Below are 15,367 nucleotides of genomic sequence, written 5' to 3' on the forward strand. Positions count from 1 at the left end.
CTGTCTCGTGTTTGTTGTAAAGTAGCTTGTGCTCAGGGTGAGAAACTCCAGCGTTTTCAGAGGTGAGACACCCCTCTCCACCCCACTCCCGTGTCACTCCACATAGATAATTACTGGTTTCAATTTTTTGTGAATCCTGCCAGTTTTGTATACAAGTGTGTGGCTTTATTACTTTTACACAAGTTGAGTCTACAGTTTCACCCAGGACATGGTTAAATGACTTATTGTCCAGTTGTCCAGCTGCTCTGTGGCTGCTGGACATGGCGTCCACAGGTCCCCACCCCCGGCCTCAGTCCCGGGCCCTCCCATCACGCTCAACCTTCCACACTCGCATCCCCACGGGCTCTGCTTCACTTACTGAGTGTCGAACTAGGGTGTAGACAGGCAGGGCTTTCCTGGGTGGGTGTGGAGCGGAACAAACCAACAACTGTTCAAGCTGCATCTGCAAGTCCCCCGTGCGTCCTTTTCTGCCCAGTTCCCTGAGGGATGTGGACGGCACGTGTGGAGGCGCTGAGCGGAAAGGATTGCCCTGCAGGAGCAAGGACAGAGGAGGCAGCTCCAGGCCACCAGCCCCCTGTACAGGCTCTGGACCCTCATCACCCACCGCCCCTGGCCTGCCACCCCTCGCCCACAGCCCCGGGTTCGCTGGCAGCAGGAGTTGTGTCAAGATGAATGAGGGCAGTGGTGAGCCTGAGGACCTCTCATTAGTGGAGAGGAAACTTTTAGACATCCAGTGAAGAAAAAAAAGGACTTATTGATGCCATTGAGAGATTGAAGTACAAAATTGCAGAAGTGATGACAGATCGGCACCTAACTTCCCTAGAGGAGAGCAGCACTGCTCAGAGGAGCAAGCGAATAGCTGTGGGAAGAAATTCCACGTGCATCCCACAGAGGGGACCAGTGTCCAGCAGAGAAGGGCCTGCTGCAGCTCCCAGAGATGCAGCTGCTCCTTTAAACAGGAGAGACCTACATAAGCCCCAGCTGGGACTCTGGGTGAAAGGGGTGGGTCAAGCACGACGTCCTCCACCCTCTGGAGCTCCTCGAGTTTGCAGATCTCAGCTTGGCATGAGCCTTACACAGTTCTTGGGAGCCTTCGACTTCCAGGGGAGCCTCAGAAAATCGAGTGCACGCGGGAAGCCGTGGGGTCCCTGCTGCCTGTGCCGCCCGGCGTCCTGCAGTCCCTGATGGGGGCTCCACGCTGTGCTCCACCGTCCTGCTCCACCAGCCTCCAGCACAAAGAGCGGGACAAGCCCCGGAGCGCTCAGGCCTGAAGACAGGCCCCAGGGAGGTGGGGACCTGCCAGGGGCTGCTGCCAGAGGTACGGAGGTCTGTGAAAGTATCAAGAAGGAACCATTTAAAAGGGACGAGTTCAGGAAATGGAGCCTCTTCCCTGGACTCAGCTGCCTGCGTGTGGCCCCACAGCGGGTCTTACAGGGTTGGCCCAACAATTCAGGTTTTGACAAAATGAATGCTTAATTTTACTGGCCTAACCATTTGACTAAATTTCTTAATGTAATGAATAAACTGTTTTCAGATATTTAATTTCCCACTCTGAGGAGGTAAAGCCAGCTCTGGATGGGAAGTTGATGTAAGGTACAGATACCTTTAGACCAAACAGCGGGGCATTAGGACTGCTGGGGACAGTTTAAACCCGAGGACCCTGACCAGGAGGTGGTCAGGCCGCTGCTCCCTGAGGACGGCCACGCAGTGGTCAGCTGGGGGGCTGAGGGCGAGTGCCCGGGGAGGCGGCCGTGGGCCTCCAGGAAGCCTTTTCCATGGGAGCTCATTTCCACCCCAGGACACACATGGACACGTGGGGCTGCTGGCCGTGAGGACCATTCTGTGACGGGGGCTCTGCACAGGGGTCTTTATCCCACAGCACCTGCTGCCCCTGCCCCCTCGTAGACCACCTTGAGTTTGCACCTGGAGGAGCCATTAACTGCTCCTGTGGGAAAGGAAGTCAAAGAAGACCTCGGGCTGCACGGGCCTAAGTTCAGTTCTGAACAGCAGAGGGAATGTCCAGAACGAGTCCCGAGCCTTGACCCGCTGCGGCCCTTTGCCAGCGGAGCTAACCTTGGCGTGGCTTTAAGTCACGCTGCTGGACTGAGGGGTCTGAGCCTGGAGCTCTGCGTCACGGGTCAAACGGGCTTTTTGGGCACATTCCCAGGGTTTTAGGCTTTGTTACTGTGCTGGTGCCTGAATCCCAGCCTTGGCTTTTGAGAAGGCGCCGGTCGGCTCCAGGACCATCTGTTTGCTGTGCACCAGCTCTGGGCTCTTCGCTGCGAGCACAGAAATCACCCCAGAGCTGCCGCCATTATGCCGCTCTGTGGCCAGGATGCCGCGTCCCCCCGTCAGTACCTCATGCTCGGGAAAACTGTCTTACCCCTCCTGACTCTGACCCCTGCTGTGACCCTGGAGCACAGGGCACCTGTCCTGGACTTGGCCTCAGTGCTGTGCTGGGACAAGAGAGCAGGAAGGAAGCACCTGACCAAGTGCTCCTCTGCTCCATCACAGTTGGGGGCATCACCCAAAGGTTGGTTTTCAAGGACCACTGCAGAGGTGGGGCTGAGGCTCCAGGGACCTGTTGTCCCCAATTCCAGGCTCTGCAGCATCCACAGGCGAGCGAGCCGCCCTCAGGCAGGGGCCCAGAAGCCTCCCCAGGTCTGCCTGGCCCTGCTGGGGGCAAACAGGTCCCCTCCCACATGGGGTCTGGGCTCCTCACTGAGCACAACTGCTCATGTTCATCACACCCCCAAAGGTCCATGCTCAGTGCATGAATGGCCAGTTCAACTGTGGCCAGAGACAAAAGTCAGAGGCAGAGGTGTTAGGCCTCAAAACAGGGCCTTTATGGATAACCAGAGATGGCATGAAGAAAACTTCAACATGAGAGTTAGGCAAACTCATGTTTATTATGTCTGCAGAGGTAAGGAGCCAAGGCCAGTCCAAAGTGACTCAGACCCGACTCCCCATGCTGCAGTTCCACTCTAGTTTAAATACCCAAGTTACTACTTAGCATTTGCCTTGATTATGCATTAGTGCTCATCCATATGGATGAACACACATGCTGGTTATATAATTGTATGATTAGCATGTTCAGGAAATCACACTTGAACATACAGGCATGATCAAGAAAGGGGTAGATAACTATGTTATTTATGTTTTACTATGTTAATTAAGCAAGCTAAAGTGAGGACAGCAAGGGGCTGCTTCTGCGCAGGTCCAGCCAACTGGCTGAAGCTGGTTTTCATACTTCATTGCTCCAACAGGATATTCTTGACCAACAAAAGCAGAATTTGGCCTAAAGGGAGGGTTGCATTTCATTACCTTCTGACTTACATACAATTCTTTTCTTTGTATCCTAGCAACAGGGAGAGAAACAAGTTACTTTCAGGTATTCCGTCATCCTACATCCATCAGAGGGAGCAGCAGTGAGCAGGGGGCTCGGTGTGGAGAGTGCAGCCAGGGCCTCGAGGCATTTCTGAGGTCTAGTTGGACTGACCATGGTCCCCAGACAGGCATCTTCAGGGTCACCTGTGTTTTGACCAGTTTATTTTGGTGCCAAAGTAAGTCAAAATGGGAGCTGTTTATAGATGCAGCAGTTCTAGTGCCTGAGGTACAGCAATGCCTGTTTTCCAACTTGCAAATGCACATCTCTGCATAAACCTGCACAGATGTGCTGGCTGAGAAATTAGGCCAATGGCGAGCCAGAAGCCATGATTTGGTTTCTTATTTTCTTAGAAAACATTTCTATTTACAGTAAATGTAGTTAACATGTATGTAATGTACATAGCTTGATTTCCAGAATGTTTATTAAATGAATATACTCCCACATCTTGTGTGAAGAAATATTCTATATCTACTTTGTTGTAAAGTGAAAAGTTAGTAAATTTGAAGGGTTTTTGGCTGTGAAAGCTCTCTTGCAAATATTGTTTATGTCATAAAGATCAAATTATTGTTTGAAAAAAAGAAGAAAAAAAAGAAAGGAAAGAGAAACTTAGTGCCTAAGGGCGAGGTTAGGGAGTGCCCAGGAGCTAGGGGTGAGGACTGGGCACTGCCTGGGGGAAAGAAGAGGTGCTGGTGGGCACTGGGCGGTCCACAGGGGTCTGCTAGTGGTGTTGGTAATGTGAAACCTTCCTGTCTCCCCTGCGAGAACCGTGGTGCACTCTGAATTATCCTGACCCTTGAGAGGGACACTCATTCCTGGAGAGTTTGTTCTGTCCACCCCTGGGCAGCAGCCAAAGGAGGCCCCACCAGAGATGGCCAGGCTGCTGGATGTGAGGGACAGCTGTACCTTGAGGTGCTCCAGGTGAAAGGGGTCAGTGCAAGGACCTGGAAGGGGTCAGGGTGGGCTGTCTGGAGCCGAGGGAGTGGCCCACTGGGTGGAAATGTTGTGAACTAGAGCCCGGCAGGCACAGTCTGTCTGTCCACCTGCTTTGCTCTGTGGAGGCCCAGCCTCCCATCCATCCATGGGCTGTTGGCCTTGCTTGGTCCTTCCCTGTCCTCCCATCCTCAGGGCCTGCCTTTCTTTGGACTTCAAGTATGCTGAAGTCATACCGAGTTGGTTCACTCACATGCCTCAGTTTTTGGTACACAGGTGAGGTTGGTCTTACTTTATTTTTCTTTGCTCCATCAACAATTCTTATCCCCATTCTTCCCACACTTATAAGCAGCTACTCTCTAATGTTTTTCATACATTCTTGGACACAGAGACCCTCGACTATAGAAACATAGCAGCATTTGTCCTTCTGCTTCTATTTTACCATAGCCCAGGATCATGGTGTTAGATCCCATGTTGCATATACACTCCACCATGGCTCCTCACTGCTGAAGATTGTCCCAGAGCACATGCCCACCACATTCACACCTGCCTTCAGAATGGACAACTGCCTCAGACTATAAGCAATGCTGCTCACACTTCTGCACGATCCTGTGCAAGAGCCTCTCTGAGCTAAAACAGGAGTGTATGGGGAGTTCGCACCCTGAATTTCTTGAAGTATCACCAAATTGCTCCCCAGAATGGCGGTGTCAGTTTACACTTCCACCAAAGACGCATGGAGATTCTATGATTAAAATTGCTACATTTTAAAAATCTGATAACTGTAATTTATTTCACTATTTTTTTATTTTCACTTTTTCTGATTACCTGTAAAGAGGAGCATCTCTTCTGGATTTTCTTATTTATGCCCTTTGCCCATTTTCAGTTTCCAGTCTTTCTTTTGTTGGTTTTCAGGAATTTATTGTATACTCTAGGTATTAATCCTCTTAGATTTGAAAATATCATTCATTAACTTTGACTATGGTGCTCTTCATGAGAAAACTCTTGAATTTTGGCGATTAAATTTTATCCAGTTTTTACCTTTGGTTTATATTTTTAGGGTCTTTTATAAGGAGTATTTTTTTAACATCTTAAGATCATAAATATATTCATGTGTGTGTGTATTTACCCTTAGTTATATAATTTTAACATTCAAAAAGTCTTTATTCATCTAGTGTGCATAAGAGAACCAACTCTAGTTTTGTGTATACTGTGAGCCAGTTTCCTCAACTCTGTCTACTTAACAGTCCATCATATTCCCGCAGACGGCAATCAGTGGTGTCACTTCTAGTAGACCAACTTTCTATGAGCACAGAAGTTGTTTCTGGGGGTCACAACTGTGACAGGAGAGGATCACTGGTGTAGGGTGTTGGTGGTGGGGGATATGAGAGGACAGGTGCACATGAGGCATTGCTCTATAGCATGTGAATATGTTCAAGTATTTATGGAGCATTTTCTCACTTAGTTGAGACCCACAGAGTTAACTAAAGAATAGTGAATTCCCATCCTGGGGAGTCCTGCTACATACTCTAATATAGTGGTAAAAATCCCTTGAGTACATAGGCAGTGTCTAGTAAAGGAAGACAGAGCGTTATGCCAGGCCCTTGATATTGATGCTTGTACTTATGAACCTTTTCTTGTGAAATTGAAACTGAGCATATTGATATATATTGACTAAGAGTTACCTCCTGAAAACCTCCTCATTCCTCAAATATGACCTCTCTCTAAGCCAAACTCAGCATATAAATGCATTACCTTCCCTCTAGTGTGGGACATGACTCCCAGGGATAGGCACCAAGGACATATTGCCAAGGACCGTCTACTGATGCATCTGGAAAAAGTCCTTGACTAAAAGAGGGAAATATTAAGTACAAATGAGTTTTTATAGCTAAGAGATATCAAGGTGAGTCAGGAGGTCATTCCAGAGGTTGCACGTATGCACATCTCAGCAGGATCTCATCAATTCCCACAGTAAACAGGATCTCAAAGTGTGGGGCTCCTGGGGGCTCTAGAGACATTTAGACACTATAGGAAGGGCAGAAAGTCTCAGGAATTCAGCACCCTGTCACTGGGCCTTACCTTGGAATCTATGTTCCCTAGTGTAACAGAGTTAGACTCATTTATTGATTCTCTACACTTGGCTCTTCTGCCCCTTTACTTTGAATCTATAATTAGCACTGTATCCATTAAATATTTGTCCCAGAGACTTAAATCTTCAGTCTGTTCATATGCCAATTGAGCCCTGAATTTCATCTGAGTTGCATAATCTACTCTCCAGTTCACTGGACTCACCCAAGACAACTAACCAAAGAATGATGATAGATAGTGCCCATCCCAAAAACAGACTATCTTCAATTTAAAGCAAGACAGATCCATCCAACTGCCCCCAAGGGATCAAAGCCTGTTGTGGGAAACTGGCTTACCTATTAGTTGTTTCCTGTTATCATAAATTACCTTATTGTAGATGTTGCAAATTGCTCCCTGTTATTGTAGATGTTGCAAATTGCTCCCTGTTATTGTAAATTACCTTCTTGTAGATGTTGCAAGTTGCTTCCTCCTATTGTAGATGTTGCAATTTGCTTCCTGCTGTTGTAGAAGATGTTGCAAGTTATTTTTTGTAGCAAACAGCTGCTCATTAGCTTTCAAATAAATACGGTGTGGAAACTAGGTAGAGTCTCTCAGTTTCAGATGTTATGAATTCTCCTGGTTCCATCTTTGTTTCCTCTCTTGTGTCTTTCTTTCTGTCATTTTATTTCTTCAGTTCTGCATCACCTTCCCTTCATGCAGATCTATTGCTGAGCTGGTCTCAGCAAAAACCTCCTTTCAATCAGAAACAGAGTAGGTACCACCATCCCAAAAGCCTCAAGATTGTGGAATGAACAAACATAAGGGGGGAATGCATGTAGACTTATGATTATTCTAGCAATGGAAGAACTTGTTTCATTCATATAAAGGCAATGGCCACTGGAAGGTCTGTGGGGCAGGAAAGGGGAAAAAAGGTGCAACATGGGGGAATTTGGAGGCTATTGGAATTTTTCTACATGATATTGCAATGACAACTACAGGCTGTCATTTGTCAAAACCTATAAAACTGTGCAGGGCAAAATGTAAACTATAACATAAACTATAGATCTTAGCTAGTAGAATGCTTCAATGTATGTTCCTTAACTGTAACAAGTGTACCACACTAATGAAAGATGTCAATGTGGAAAAGAGGGGGAGGCAGTGGGGTATACAAACACACACACACACATATTTAGTGTGTGAAAGACATGGATGGATTTTATTTATTACCCTTTATAAACAATCTAATTTGAAGTTAAATATAAGCAACACATATAAATGCCTATTTCTGCTACTATGTAATGTAATTCTCCACCGTGAATATTGTGATAAGCTATAGAAAACTCTATGCCATCACATACTCTAAGCTTTTCATGGAACCAGTATTTTACAACTCTTATTGTTTGTGAAATACCAACACATGTAAGATTCTCCTACAACTGGCGAAGATCTTAAAGGGTGAATAATTAGCCTATTGAACCCTTACTCCCCACCCTGGATCCTCAATGTTACAGGTAGAATTATAAAACAATGAGGGCAATGGAACCCTCTGAGCCTGATCCAAGTTGGCACAGTGTCTCCAAGAATTTCACACCACAATATGTCACATGATAGTGAGGCTGTACTGTCATTTAGCTTGCCCAAATACTCATACCTGATCTTAAACTTCTGATACACCATGCATTTTATATGGACAAAATAAAAGTGGAAGAGGTTCTCTGTAATTCACCTAGAGTCCACATGCTCACATACTGACCTCTTACTATTAGATGATCCAGATTTTTAAAAAATTATGATTAAGAAACATATAAACATGATAGGTAAGCTTAGGAAATGGTTTAGTCAAATATACAGATACTAATTGTTCACTCAGTCATTAAGGAGAGCTGTGAACAAACAATCATTTAAATGACTTTTCAAGTAGAAAAACTAAAGAACTGAACTATCACAGGTGTTTTCTTCACTGAAGAAGCTGAGATGTTTCAGTAGGAGATGTCTTCACTTGATTGGAAAATAAACACCATGACTGAAGGCTCTGCTGAATATGTAAAAAAATCTGATGAGATTCATTCCTCTTATTTTCCCTGTTGTTTTCCAGCACTACTGTAAAATCCTTATACTATATTCCAGAGTAAACCAGCCATTCCAAATCTACAATCACTCTGCTCTTCAATCACAGAAGAGCTGAAAAATTAAGCGTTTCTACCTAAAAGTAGAAAAATGGTTTGTATAGAAGGTATTTCTATTATGCAAGCATATTATATAGCTTGAGCAGTAACAGGTTTGAAAACCTCCTCTAAACCACTGATACTTTAAGCCCAGCAGGAAGGAGGGCTTCCACATTGGGGCTGCTTTTTGCTTGCTCTGAGAGGTTCCATCAGTTTCGGTCATTTCTTCTGTTGCTGGAACGTCCAGCTGGCTGGTCAGCTGAATTTTTTAAAATTACTATTGGGTCTTAGAACTCACTCGGGTCCACCAGCTGGGGCTGTTTCCTCTTTTCTTAATAAACTCTTTACTCCCTTGTCTTAAAAAAAACCATAGATCTTTGGAAAGCTACCCTCAGGTAATCCTTTCCCATAAAAGTCTTCTAGGAAAGATTTTAATTATGCAAATGGCACTTTCACAGCTCTTTTAAGACCAAAAGTTTCACTGCATTTTTCATTGAAAAGACTTCCAACTTTCTGTTTTAGGTCCATGATTTTAGCATTCCCAGTCTCAGTGGAAAACTCCTTTCTTCAAGGCTTGAGGGGCACATTAGAACCAGATCTCTAGTCTGGGTAGGGGTCCAAAGAGCTGACATTTGAGGACATCAACTTCATGAAACCTTGACTTGCTCCCAGGGCTTGGTGATCTTTTCAGGTAAAGTAACACTTTAGTGTTTATTTTATTATCCATTCCAAGAGGGAAATAGGACACAACCAGTTCAGGTATTTTAACAGTAAATTGCCTTTATTACTCCCATGCACAATCAAGTCATAAAATTCCAAACCAGGTAGGGCTTCAAAAGGGAATTTCTCCTGGTATTCCTTTTGCCTAAAGGAACTCAGGATTTGTTTCAAACACAGGGTATGGTGCTTTTACTGCCTCTGTGTGTCCAAGAGCTTGAGGAAATTTCAAATAAAACACGTCTTCCACTTGGTTGCATAGCTTGGTAATTCTAACATTTCAATCTTCCTTAACTATGTATTTGCTCTTGGCTGAGTAACTGTAATTGTAATGTGAGTCAGAAGTTCTGTTTCTTAATTCATTTTAAAGATTTATTTATTAGTAACTGGCAAACTGTCCTCCAGAATGGCTCGATGCTTCTGCATTACCACCAGCAGTGGCTGAGGGTTCCCCTCCCTCCACATCCTCTCCAACACTTGTAGCCTTCTGCTTTTTAATAGCCACCAGTTTATTGGGTGTTAGATGGTATCCCATTACAGTTTTGATTTGCATTTCCCTAATAGCTAGGGATGTTGAGCATCTTTTCATGTGCTCTTAACCATTTGTGTTTCTTCTTTGGAGAGGTGTCTTTTCAAATCTCTTGCACATTTTCTAAACAGGTTGTTTTTCTTTTTATTTTCAAGATATAAGATTTCTTTAAATACGCTGGATATGAGTCTCCTATCAGATATATGTTTACCAAATACTTTCTCACATTGGGTAGGCTATCTTTTCACTTTCTTGATAAACTCTTTTGAGGTGCAGAAGGCTTTAATTTTGAGGTGGTACCACTTATCTATTTTTACTTTTGCTTCTCATGCTTTGGGTGTGAAGTTCATGAAGTCATTTCCTATTACAAGGTCCTATAGATGCTTCCCTACATTGTTTTCCAAGGTCTTTATGGTCTTGGCTATTATAATTAGGTCTTTGATCCATCTTGAGTTGATTTTTGTATAAGGTATGAGTTGGTAATCCTCTTTCATTCTTTTGCATATGGATATCCAATTGTCCAGGCCCCATTTATTGAAGAGGCCATTCTTTTCCAGTTGAGTGGGCTGGTGGCATTGTCAAATATCAGATGACTGTATATATGAGGATCTATATCAGAACTCTCAATTCAGTTCCATTGGTCAGTATGTTTATCCTAGTTCCAGTATCATCTGTTTTCATTACTGTAGCTTTGCAGTGTATTTTGATGTCAGGTAGGGTAATTTCTCCAATTTCATTTTTCTTTTTCAATATGTCTTTGGCTATTTGGGACCTCTTTCTTTTCAAAATAAATTTCATAGTTTTTCTAGTTCTGATTTTTACTGGGATTGCATTGAATCTATAGATCAGTTTGGGTAGGATAGACATCTTAATAATGTTTAGTCTTCCTATCCATGAACAGGGAATATTCTTCTATTTATTTAGGTTTTCTTTGATATCTTTAGTTAAATTTATTCCTAGGTATTTGATATTTTTAATTTACTATTGTAAATGGTATTTGTTTCTTGATTTCCTCCTCAGATTGTTTGTTATTGGTGTATAGAAAAGCTACTGAATTTTGCACATTGATCTTATAACCTGCGACTTTATGGAACTCATTCATAAGTTCTTAAGCTTTGTTGTAGGCTTCTTAGGGCTTTCTATGTATAGGATCATGTTGTCTGCAAATAGTGAAATTTTAACTTCTTCCTTTCCAATTTGGATGCCTTTTATATATGGTTCTTGCCTCAGTGCTTGAGCAAGTACTTCTAACACAATGTTAAATAGAAGGGGTGATAGTGGGCATCTTTGACTTGCTCCTGATCTTAGAGGGAAAGATGAGTTGGAGTTTTGATGTTGGGGTTTTGAGCTGGAGCCCCGGGATTTATACACACAGAAGTTTGTTGTGAGTCAAGAGAGAAGGCCCAGGGAAGAGAGAGGAGCCATTCACTGCATAGTTTGCATCTGCAGAGATCAGAAAGCACAGCAGTTGAGCTGGGAAAGAAATGGATGCTCTAGGAAGAAGAACCCAAAAAGCCTGAACTCTTGGCAGCTGTCGGCAGTTATCTTGCCCCAATATGTGGCATTAGACTTTGGTAAGGGAAATAACTTATGCTTTATGGACTGGTAGCTGTAACCTTCTAACCCAAATAAATATCCTTTATAAAATCCAACAGATTTCTGGTATTTTACATCAGCACCCCTTTGGCTGAATAATATAATGATGATGATGATGAGGAGGAGGATGGTGAAGGCCTACCATCTTGCAGGTGAAAGGCTTTGTTCATTTTTCTCTCAAATTGTCTTCTACATTTTCCTCTGAAGTTCTGCATATATTTTTGATTAAAGTCATTTATCAGCTATATGTATTGCCAATATCTTCTTCCAGTTTGTGACTTGTATTTTCTTTCTCTTTTTGGCATCTCTGATAATCCAAAGTTCTTAATTTTTAATAAACTTTTTAAAATTTCATTTTGGTAACTTATATAGAAAACAAAATTTCCCATTTTAACCATTTTTAAGTGTACAATTCAGTGGTATTGTTTACATTTAAAGAGGTTAGGGTTAATTGTTCCTTACACAAATGCCCTGATCAGCTGAAGACTTGAGAGGAAGCCCCTGCTGACTACCAGAATTTTTCCTGTTCAGCTCTGTTCTCTATGGACCTTCATATGATGGTTTCTAGCTGTCCTGGATGCCCCAAATTCATAACCCGGTTCCCCTCACTCAGAGAGATTGCATGGCTCTCTTAGGGTGCCTCCTTCTAGACTGTGTCTAGGAAACTCCCTCCAGAAAGGAAGCTGGACAACTGTAGGACTCAACTCTTAATGGTCCTAGTGCTATCTCTTCTCCAGTGTCTGAAAAATGTTGTTTCTTATATTTGTTGGAAATTGTATTTGGCTAAGACAGGAAAGAAAATATTTTATTGATTTTTAGTCTATTTAGTGGAGGAGACAGCCTTCAAAGTGCGCCTACCATAATACTGAAAATGGAATCTCTTTAACTACCCATTAATTTCTTCCTGGTACTGGACACCAGGGTAGGTGCTGGAACGTGGTCCATCTCCACCAACACTACTCAGTGTCGTTAGTGGCTAGCTCTGCTCTGTGAACCATTTACCAACCACAGTGAGATCCACATGGAAACTGAGACTGAGAGCAACACGTGAACCACTACCTTATTGTGTCCCAGACTGGAGAAACACAAGCAAAGGAGGAGTGTTTACATCATGTACTTGGGTCTGGCAAAAAGTGTGTTGACCAGCTGCTCATGACCAGACCTTGAGTAGGAAAGTATCTAAACATGGGGGGTATATTAGACTTTTATGGGGTTGCATAAAACTATAACTGTTATGGAACCTCTCCATAGACATATGTGCATGTACAAGGAAATATAAAAATTATATACAATGTCAGTGTGTACATGATTCTCTGAAGTCTTAGAGATCTAATATTAATCCTACTAAGAGAAAAAGACAAGTGTATTAGTCAGCAAAAGGGGTGCTGATGCAAAGTATTAGAAATCTGTTGGCTTTTATAAAGTGCATTTATTGGGGTAGAAGCTTACAGTCACAAGACCCTAAAGAGTCCATCCCAAGGTACCATAAGAGGTATTTTCTAACCCAAAGTCATTTGCCACATGTTCAAGCAAGATGGAAACCATGTGAGTGAGGGTTCAGCCTTCTTTTTCCTCTTAAGGCTCCATGGTCCCAGCTTCTTCTGATCTCAGCTGTAGGCTGGCTTGAGGATTGTCTCTCTCCTTGTGCTGCCTTTCTTTCTGGGCTCAGCTGAGCTGCTCTCTCTTTTTCTTAAAATATATTTTTTATTTATTTTTTAAAAAAATACTTAGATTACATAAAATATTACATAAAAAAATATAAGGGATTCCCACACGCCCCACTCCTCCACCTCCCACCACATTAATAACTTCTTTCATTAGTGTGGTGCATTCATTGCAATTGATGAACACATTTTGGAGCATGGCCACAAACCATGGGTTATAGTTTACATTGTTGTTTACACTCTTTTCCACTCAGTTTTGGAGGATAGGGCAGGATTTATAATGGCCTGTACTTCATCTGTTTGGCTGTAGACTACCAGACTCATCTCTTCAACAGGCCTCAGCCATGTCCAATGAGCAGCTCTCCTCCTCTGCCCTGTCTTTTTCTGAGTTAGTGTCTGCCCACTGAGGGGGCAGGGGCTCAACACCCTACTTGCCTGGCCAAACCAGAGACCTAATCTTAATTTAATTGAGTAAATGTAACCTTTGAATTTAATACAATCAAAGGGTATCATGCCCGGAGGAACTGACCAGTTTACAAACATATCTCTTTTTGGAACTCATAAAAAATATCAAACTACCACAAGATGTTTTCAGATATCATTTATCATTCCAGCAATGCCCCTCTACTGATTTCTAAGGATAAACTGACAGAGACAAAAGGTGGAACTCATAACAGATTTAAGGGAATGAGTTGAAATATGTCATTTTTAAATCACTCACTTATCCAACCAAACCCATATGATATCAATGTACCACATAAAGTTCCAGGCTGATCCCAGCTCCAGAAATCAACATCTGTTCTCACTTTCCATCCTCCATGCCCATCCCACAGCACCTGGACCTCTTCCCACACCAGGGAATTCCACACTCAAGGAGCCTTGGTAGAGGCAGAGCCACAGCCCGCCATGAAGAGGGAAGCTCACCTTCCCAACATGCTTGAGCTGGACACGGAGGAGCCTTGGACTCCCCATCAGACCACAGCAGACTCTGGCTCAGGATGCACTGACCCAGTGATGCCGGACTGTGCAGAGTCCCATGGGCAGAGGCTTGTGACTGGGATGAGGTCATCCAGGCAGGAGCAGTGGGTCTTACCTGAGGGTCCCATGTCCAGGATCAGGCCAGTGGGCAGACAAACCCCTTGCCCAGCAGCAGTGGCCTTGGCTCCCACAGACAACCTGACCTAGGGTGGGTCATGGATTCTGTCCCCAGCTGTGTGGCCTCAAGCTCCTGGTTCTGTGGCTTTTTACAAATAAAATGAACCCCAATATCACATGTACAAACTCTTTATGTTGAAATTAGAAAAATCTAAAATCCATTGTATGCACCAAAAGTGAGCACAAAATCCATTAAATATAGACACACATAGCAAGGATTTAGAGATTTAATTTATAGGGAACTTTAAACCACTTTATAAATCCCCACCTGGCTATACCCCATCGTAGAGAAAGCACATGCATTTCCCAACATCACTCTCATAACTGATGATAGATTTTCTCTTTTTATTTTCCAGAAAGGACTTTTTTACATGGCTAAAGCACCACGTGGGGTGCTATGCTCATCACTGGCAGAACAAGTTTCACCATCCAGGTGAGCCAGGATGGCCTGAGGGGCTTGTGATGAAATACTCAGGCTTCTCCCCTGAGTCCTCTCTCAGGATATGGGTGCAGAGCCCAGAAGGCACATTCTACCACCCCAGGGAGCTGGAGCACAGACATGTGTCCTCCCTGATCTGGGTTCTTGCTCTAAAGACCGACCTGAAATCCAGCAGCTCAGCACTCCCTTGTTATGAACACTGAACCTCATACTCCATCCAGATATTCTGGATCCTTGTGGGATGTCCAAGAGGTTCCTGTGCACAGAGAAGTTGGGGCTTTCTGGTCTATATGCCTTCCAGAAGTGGTGCCAGAGCTGTGCAGTCACTCAAGTGTGGTCCATGGATGCTGAGCTCTGGGAGGTCCAGGGTCAGTCCTTGCTTCTCTCCTTTCTGTATCTAATCCTACCTTGGTGACCTCATCCTCTCCTTAGGTTCAAAATATCACTTATATGGCATCACCCCCAAATCAGAATCTGATTCCTTAGAAAGAATGGGGAAAGCATGGAAAGAATAACCTGTAAGGCCCAGCATGAGGCAGGAGCTGGATGGTCTGGAAATCAGTCTCTTGTTATCTTAGATGCTCATGGGCAGGAGCTGCCCTGGTCCTCGTGGGTCAACAACAGTCACCATGATGCCTGCTGGAGTCAGAGCTGGGGACACAGAAGAGCAAGAGTGCAGACCTCATGGAGAGGAGCAAAATAAGCCACATTCCTTCATCA

This window comes from Dasypus novemcinctus, chromosome 22 (assembly GCF_030445035.2).
Source record: "Dasypus novemcinctus isolate mDasNov1 chromosome 22, mDasNov1.1.hap2, whole genome shotgun sequence".
NCBI lineage: Eukaryota > Metazoa > Chordata > Mammalia > Cingulata > Dasypodidae > Dasypus > Dasypus novemcinctus.